This window comes from Podarcis erhardii, assembly GCF_964252035.2.
Source record: "Podarcis erhardii genome assembly, chromosome: 8".
In the NCBI taxonomy this organism is placed as follows: domain Eukaryota; kingdom Metazoa; phylum Chordata; class Lepidosauria; order Squamata; family Lacertidae; genus Podarcis; species Podarcis erhardii.
The window spans coordinates 38,682,300-38,690,085 of NC_138499.1; positions in this window are offsets into that span (position 1 = coordinate 38,682,300).

Genomic DNA, 7,786 nt, shown 5'->3' on the forward strand with positions numbered 1-7,786 from the left:
CCATATAACCGGAGACACCCACTGTAATAGTGCCAATACCCTAAATGATGGGGCGTCCTGGATTTCCTGGTTTGTGTATTTTAGGTAGAAGATAGAAAGTTCCTGGTCGAGGTTCTGTTGGTGTGTTAGTGAGGATCTGTTCTTGGATGTGTGGGGGTAGCTCCTTAACAATCTTGTTCAGTTCTTTTTTGTATTCTTGTGTGGGGTCTGAGTCCAATTTTATGTAAAAGGCGGTATTGGAAAGTTGTCTGTGAGCCTCCTGAATGTAGTCAGTTTTGTTCATGATGACGACAGCTCCACCTTTGTCCGCTTCTTTAATTATAATGTCTGGGTTGTTTCTGAGATTATCTATGGCTCTCCTTTCAGCATGGTTTAGATTTTGTTGTAAGCGATGGTGTTTTCTGGTCACATCTGTTTGGATTCTGTGGCGGAAGCAGTCAGTGTACAAGTCCAGTGTGGTATTGCGTCCATCAGGAGGGGTCCATGTGGAGTCCCTTTTTGTGTAACACTTTTTCGGTGGTAGTTGGTGGTCAGTGTTCTGTTGGGAGGGTGGTTGTTGTTCTTCTCCAGTGGGTTGAGAGGTGTTGTGTTGTGAAGTTGTTGCTTGTTCTGCTTTGTCTTGTTGTTGTGTGTGTTGAAAATACTCCTTCAGGCGTAAACGGCGGAAAAATGCTTCCAAGTCCCCGCAGAACTGGATCATATGTGGGGATTTGGCAGGGCAGAATGACAGTCCACGTGAAAGGACTGATTCCTCAGCTGGGCTGAGTGCTTGCTGTGAGAGATTGACAATATTGTTGATCTTGTTTTGATTTGTAGCCTGTAGGTTGGAAAGGTTAGAGAGTTTCTTGTTTTTCTGTTTTTTCAGTAGCTCCAGTTGAGAGTGGTAAATGTTTTGTTTTTCCTTTTGGAACTCTTGCCAAGCTTGGTGGTTCCTGATAGAGTTGTCCAATACAAGGAGTTCCTCCTTTATTAGCTTCTGTTTAGAGTAGAGAACGCTGATCAGATGTTTGAGCAGCTTCTTAGAGAAAGTGTTGCATAGTTTTCTTGCATATTCAGTGGGATACGTGGATTGTAGAGGGTTCTTAATTCTAAGACCCTTGGGTATAATGTCCAGGTTCTTGCATTTAGTAAGAAAGAAGATATCAGTCTGTACCTGTGCAAGTTTCTTGGTGAGGTTGATGGACTTCCATTTCATGCGGCTCAATGTGGTGCCTTCCATAGTTCCAGTTACAGATAGGTAGCCGTGTTGGTCTGCCATAGTCAAAACAAAACAAATTCCTTCCAGTAGCACCTTAAAGACCAACTAAGTCAGTTCTTGGTATGAGCTTTCGTGTGCATGCACACTTCTTCAGATACACTGAAACAGAAGTTTCCAGACCCTTCTATATAGTGAGAAGGTGGGGAGGGGTATTACTCAGAAGGGTGGTGGGAATGGGCGATTGGCAGATAGCTGTGATGAGCCTGTTGACGACTCTTAACGACTGCAATAGGTCTTACAGGAAAAAGCAAGGGGTGAAAAGGTGAAAAATGGCTTTGTCATGTATAATGAGATAAGAATCCAAGGTCTTTGTTCAGACCAGGTTTCTCCATTGTTTTGAGTTTGGTGATAAGTTGTAATTCAGCAGCTTCTCTTTCCAGTCTATTTCTGAAATTCCTTTGTAGTAAAACAGCTACTTTGAGATCTTGTATAGAATGTCCTGGGAGATTGAAATGTTCTCCTACTGGTTTCTCTGTCTTGTGATTCCTGCATGTCCGATTTATGTCCGTTTATTCTTTGGCGTAAGGTCTGGCCTGTTTGTCCAATATAGAGAGCTGAAGGACACTGTTGGCATTTTATGGCATACACAATGTTAGACGATGAGCAATTAAATAGTCCCGAGATGGTATGTGTGATGTTGTTGGGGCCAGTAATGGTGTTGTCCGGGTGTATGTGGCAGCAAAGTTGGCATCTGGGTTTATTGCAGGCTCTGGTGCCAGTGTCCGTGTTAGGTCTGGTTGTAGTATTATTGTGGGTTAGGAGTTGTTTAAGCCTGGGTGGCTGTCTGTAGGCAATGAAAGGTCTTCCTCCCAGAGCTTGAGAAAGAGAACTGTCATTGTCCAGGAGAGGTTGTAGATCTCTGATGATGCGTTGTACTGTTTTAACTTGGGAGCTGTATGTGATGACTAGAGGTGTTCTGTTATTTTCTTTTTTGGGTCTGTCTTGCAGCAAGTTCTCTCTGGGTATCAGTCTGGCTCTGTTGATCTGTTGTCTAACTTCATCTGTTGGGTATTTTAGTTCTAAAAAGGTTGCTGTAGATCTCTTAGGTGAGAGTCTCTGTCTGTAGAATTGGAACAGATGCGGCTGTAACGTAGTGCCTGGCTATATACAATGGACTGTTTGGTATGTTTGGGATGGTAGCTAGAGGCATGTAGATATGTTTGTCGGTCAGTTGGTTTACGGTATAAGGTGGTGTCTATGTGCCCATCCTGTATTTTTATAGTAGTGTCCAAAAAATGTATTTCTTGCATAGACTGATTCATTGTTAGGTTGATTGTGGGGTGAAAATCATTGAATTTCTGGTGGAAGGTGTCCAGGGTCTGTTGACCATGTGTCCAGATGATAAAAATATCGTCAATGTATCGCAGGTACAAGAGAGGTTTGAGTGGGTAGGAGTTTAGGAAACGTTGTTCTAAATCTGCCATGAAGATGTTGGCATACTGTGGGGCCATGCGGGTGCCCATTGCTGTGCCGCTGATCTGAAGGAACAGGTCATCACCGAATTTGAAGTTGTTGTGGGTAAGGACAAATTGGCAGAGTTTGGTGGCAAAGTCCGCTGTGGTTTTATCTGAAATGGTGTTCCTTATAGCTTGTAAACCATCGTTGTGTGGGATGTTGGTATACATACCAAACAGTCCATTGTATATAGCCAGGCACTACGTTACAGCCGCATCTGTTCCAATTCTACAGACAGAGACTCTCACCTAAGAGATCTACAGCAACCTTTTTAGAACTAAAATACCCAACAGATGAAGTTAGACAACAGATCAACAGAGCCAGACTGATACCCAGAGAGAACTTGCTGCAAGACAGACCCAAAAAAGAAAATAACAGAACACCTCTAGTCATCACATACAGCTCCCAAGTTAAAACAGTACAACGCATCATCAGAGATCTACAACCTCTCCTGGACAATGACAGTTCTCTTTCTCAAGCTCTGGGAGGAAGACCTTTCATTGCCTACAGACAGCCACCCAGGCTTAAACAACTCCTAACCCACAATAATACTACAACCAGACCTAACACGGACACTGGCACCAGAGCCTGCAATAAACCCAGATGCCAACTTTGCTGCCACATACACCCGGACAACACCATTACTGGCCCCAACAACATCACACATACCATCTCGGGACTATTTAATTGCTCATCGTCTAACATTGTGTATGCCATAAAATGCCAACAGTGTCCTTCAGCTCTCTATATTGGACAAACAGGCCAGACCTTACGCCAAAGAATAAACGGACATAAATCGGACATCAGGAATCACAAGACAGAGAAACCAGTAGGAGAACATTTCAATCTCCCAGGACATTCTATACAAGATCTCAAAGTAGCTGTTTTACTACAAAGGAATTTCAGAAATAGACTGGAAAGAGAAGCTGCTGAATTACAACTTATCACCAAACTCAAAACAATGGAGAAACCTGGTCTGAACAAAGACCTTGGATTCTTATCTCATTATACATGACAAAGCCATTTTTCACCTTTTCACCCCTTGCTTTTTCCTGTAAGACCTATTGCAGTCGTTAAGAGTCGTCAACAGGCTCATCACAGCTATCTGCCAATCACCCATTCCCACCACCCTTCTGAGTAATACCCCTCCCCACCTTCTCACTATATAGAAGGGTCTGGAAACTTCTGTTTCAGTGTATCTGAAGAAGTGTGCATGCACACGAAAGCTCATACCAAGAACTGACTTAGTTGGTCTTTAAGGTGCTACTGGAAGGAATTTGTTTTGTTTTGACTATGGCAGACCAACACGGCTACCTATCTGTAACTGGAACTATGGAAGGCACCACATTGAGCCGCATGAAATGGAAGTCCATCAACCTCACCAAGAAACTTGCACAGGTACAGACTGATATCTTCTTTCTTACTAAATGCAAGAACCTGGACATTATACCCAAGGGTCTTAGAATTAAGAACCCTCTACAATCCACGTATCCCACTGAATATGCAAGAAAACTATGCAACACTTTCTCTAAGAAGCTGCTCAAACATCTGATCAGCGTTCTCTACTCTAAACAGAAGCTAATAAAGGAGGAACTCCTTGTATTGGACAACTCTATCAGGAACCACCAAGCTTGGCAAGAGTTCCAAAAGGAAAAACAAAACATTTACCACTCTCAACTGGAGCTACTGAAAAAACAGAAAAACAAGAAACTCTCTAACCTTTCCAACCTACAGGCTACAAATCAAAACAAGATCAACAATATTGTCAATCTCTCACAGCAAGCACTCAGCCCAGCTGAGGAATCAGTCCTTTCACGTGGACTGTCATTCTGCCCTGCCAAATCCCCACACATGATCCAGTTCTGCGGGGACTTGGAAGCATTTTTCCGCCGTTTACGCCTGAAGGAGTATTTTCAACACACACAACAACAAGACAAAGCAGAACAAGCAACAACTTCACAACACAACACCTCTCAACCCACTGGAGAAGAACAACAACCACCCTCCCAACAGAACACTGACCACCAACTACCACCGAAAAAGTGTTACACAAAAAGGGACTCCACATGGACCCCTCCTGATGGACGCAATACCACACTGGACTTGTACACTGACTGCTTCCGCCACAGAATCCAAACAGATGTGACCAGAAAACACCATCGCTTACAACAAAATCTAAACCATGCTGAAAGGAGAGCCATAGATAATCTCAGAAACAACCCAGACATTATAATTAAAGAAGCGGACAAAGGTGGAGCTGTCGTCATCATGAACAAAACTGACTACATTCAGGAGGCTCACAGACAACTTTCCAATACCGCCTTTTACATAAAATTGGACTCAGACCCCACACAAGAATACAAAAAAGAACTGAACAAGATTGTTAAGGAGCTACCCCCACACATCCAAGAACAGATCCTCACTAACACACCAACAGAACCTCGACCAGGAACTTTCTATCTTCTACCTAAAATACACAAACCAGGAAATCCAGGACGCCCCATCATTTAAGGTATTGGCACTATTACAGTGGGTGTCTCCGGTTATATGGACTCTGTTCTGAAACCATATGCCATCAGTGCTCCCAGCTATGTAAGTGACACCACAGATTTTCTGAGGAAAATACAATCTTTAAATAATCTTCCCAACAATACTATACTAGCTACTATGGATGTGGAATCTCTGTATACCAACATCCCACACAACGATGGTTTACAAGCTATAAGGAACACCATTTCAGATAAAACCACAGCGGACTTTGCCACCAAACTCTGCCAATTTGTCCTTACCCACAACAACTTCAAATTCGGTGATGACCTGTTCCTTCAGATCAGCGGCACAGCAATGGGCACCCGCATGGCCCCACAGTATGCCAACATCTTCATGGCAGATTTAGAACAACGTTTCCTAAACTCCTACCCACTCAAACCTCTCTTGTACCTGCGATACATTGACGATATTTTTATCATCTGGACACATGGTCAACAGACCCTGGACACCTTCCACCAGAAATTCAATGATTTTCACCCCACAATCAACCTAACAATGAATCAGTCTATGCAAGAAATACATTTTTTGGACACTACTATAAAAATACAGGATGGGCACATAGACACCACCTTATACCGTAAACCAACTGACCGACAAACATATCTACATGCCTCTAGCTACCATCCCAAACATACCAAACAGTCCATTGTATATAGCCAGGCACTACGTTACAGCCGCATCTGTTCCAATTCTACAGACAGAGACTCTCACCTAAGAGATCTACAGCAACCTTTTTAGAACTAAAATACCCAACAGATGAAGTTAGACAACAGATCAACAGAGCCAGACTGATACCCAGAGAGAACTTGCTGCAAGACAGACCCAAAAAAGAAAATAACAGAACACCTCTAGTCATCACATACAGCTCCCAAGTTAAAACAGTACAACGCATCATCAGAGATCTACAACCTCTCCTGGACAATGACAGTTCTCTTTCTCAAGCTCTGGGAGGAAGACCTTTCATTGCCTACAGACAGCCACCCAGGCTTAAACAACTCCTAACCCACAATAATACTACAACCAGACCTAACACGGACACTGGCACCAGAGCCTGCAATAAACCCAGATGCCAACTTTGCTGCCACATACACCCGGACAACACCATTACTGGCCCCAACAACATCACACATACCATCTCGGGACTATTTAATTGCTCATCGTCTAACATTGTGTATGCCATAAAATGCCAACAGTGTCCTTCAGCTCTCTATATTGGACAAACAGGCCAGACCTTACGCCAAAGAATAAACGGACATAAATCGGACATGCAGGAATCACAAGACAGAGAAACCAGTAGGAGAACATTTCAATCTCCCAGGACATTCTATACAAGATCTCAAAGTAGCTGTTTTACTACAAAGGAATTTCAGAAATAGACTGGAAAGAGAAGCTGCTGAATTACAACTTATCACCAAACTCAAAACAATGGAGAAACCTGGTCTGAACAAAGACCTTGGATTCTTATCTCATTATACATGACAAAGCCATTTTTCACCTTTTCACCCCTTGCTTTTTCCTGTAAGACCTATTGCAGTCGTTAAGAGTCGTCAACAGGCTCATCACAGCTATCTGCCAATCGCCCATTCCCACCACCCTTCTGAGTAATACCCCTCCCCACCTTCTCACTATATAGAAGGGTCTGGAAACTTCTGTTTCAGTGTATCTGAAGAAGTGTGCATGCACACGAAAGCTCATACCAAGAACTGACTTAGTTGGTCTTTAAGGTGCTACTGGAAGGAATTTGTTTTGTTTTGACTATGGCAGACCAACACGGCTACCTATCTGTAACTGGAACTATGGAAGGCACCACATTGAGCCGCATGAAATGGAAGTCCATCAACCTCACCAAGAAACTTGCACAGGTACAGACTGATATCTTCTTTCTTACTAAATGCAAGAACCTGGACATTATACCCAAGGGTCTTAGAATTAAGAACCCTCTACAATCCACGTATCCCACTGAATATGCAAGAAAACTATGCAACACTTTCTCTAAGAAGCTGCTCAAACATCTGATCAGCGTTCTCTACTCTAAACAGAAGCTAATAAAGGAGGAACTCCTTGTATTGGACAACTCTATCAGGAACCACCAAGCTTGGCAAGAGTTCCAAAAGGAAAAACAAAACATTTACCACTCTCAACTGGAGCTACTGAAAAAACAGAAAAACAAGAAACTCTCTAACCTTTCCAACCTACAGGCTACAAATCAAAACAAGATCAACAATATTGTCAATCTCTCACAGCAAGCACTCAGCCCAGCTGAGGAATCAGTCCTTTCACGTGGACTGTCATTCTGCCCTGCCAAATCCCCACACATGATCCAGTTCTGCGGGGACTTGGAAGCATTTTTCCGCCGTTTACGCCTGAAGGAGTATTTTCAACACACACAACAACAAGACAAAGCAGAACAAGCAACAACTTCACAACACAACACCTCTCAACCCACTGGAGAAGAACAACAACCACCCTCCCAACAGAACACTGACCACCAACTACCACCGAAAAAGTGTTACACAAAAAGGG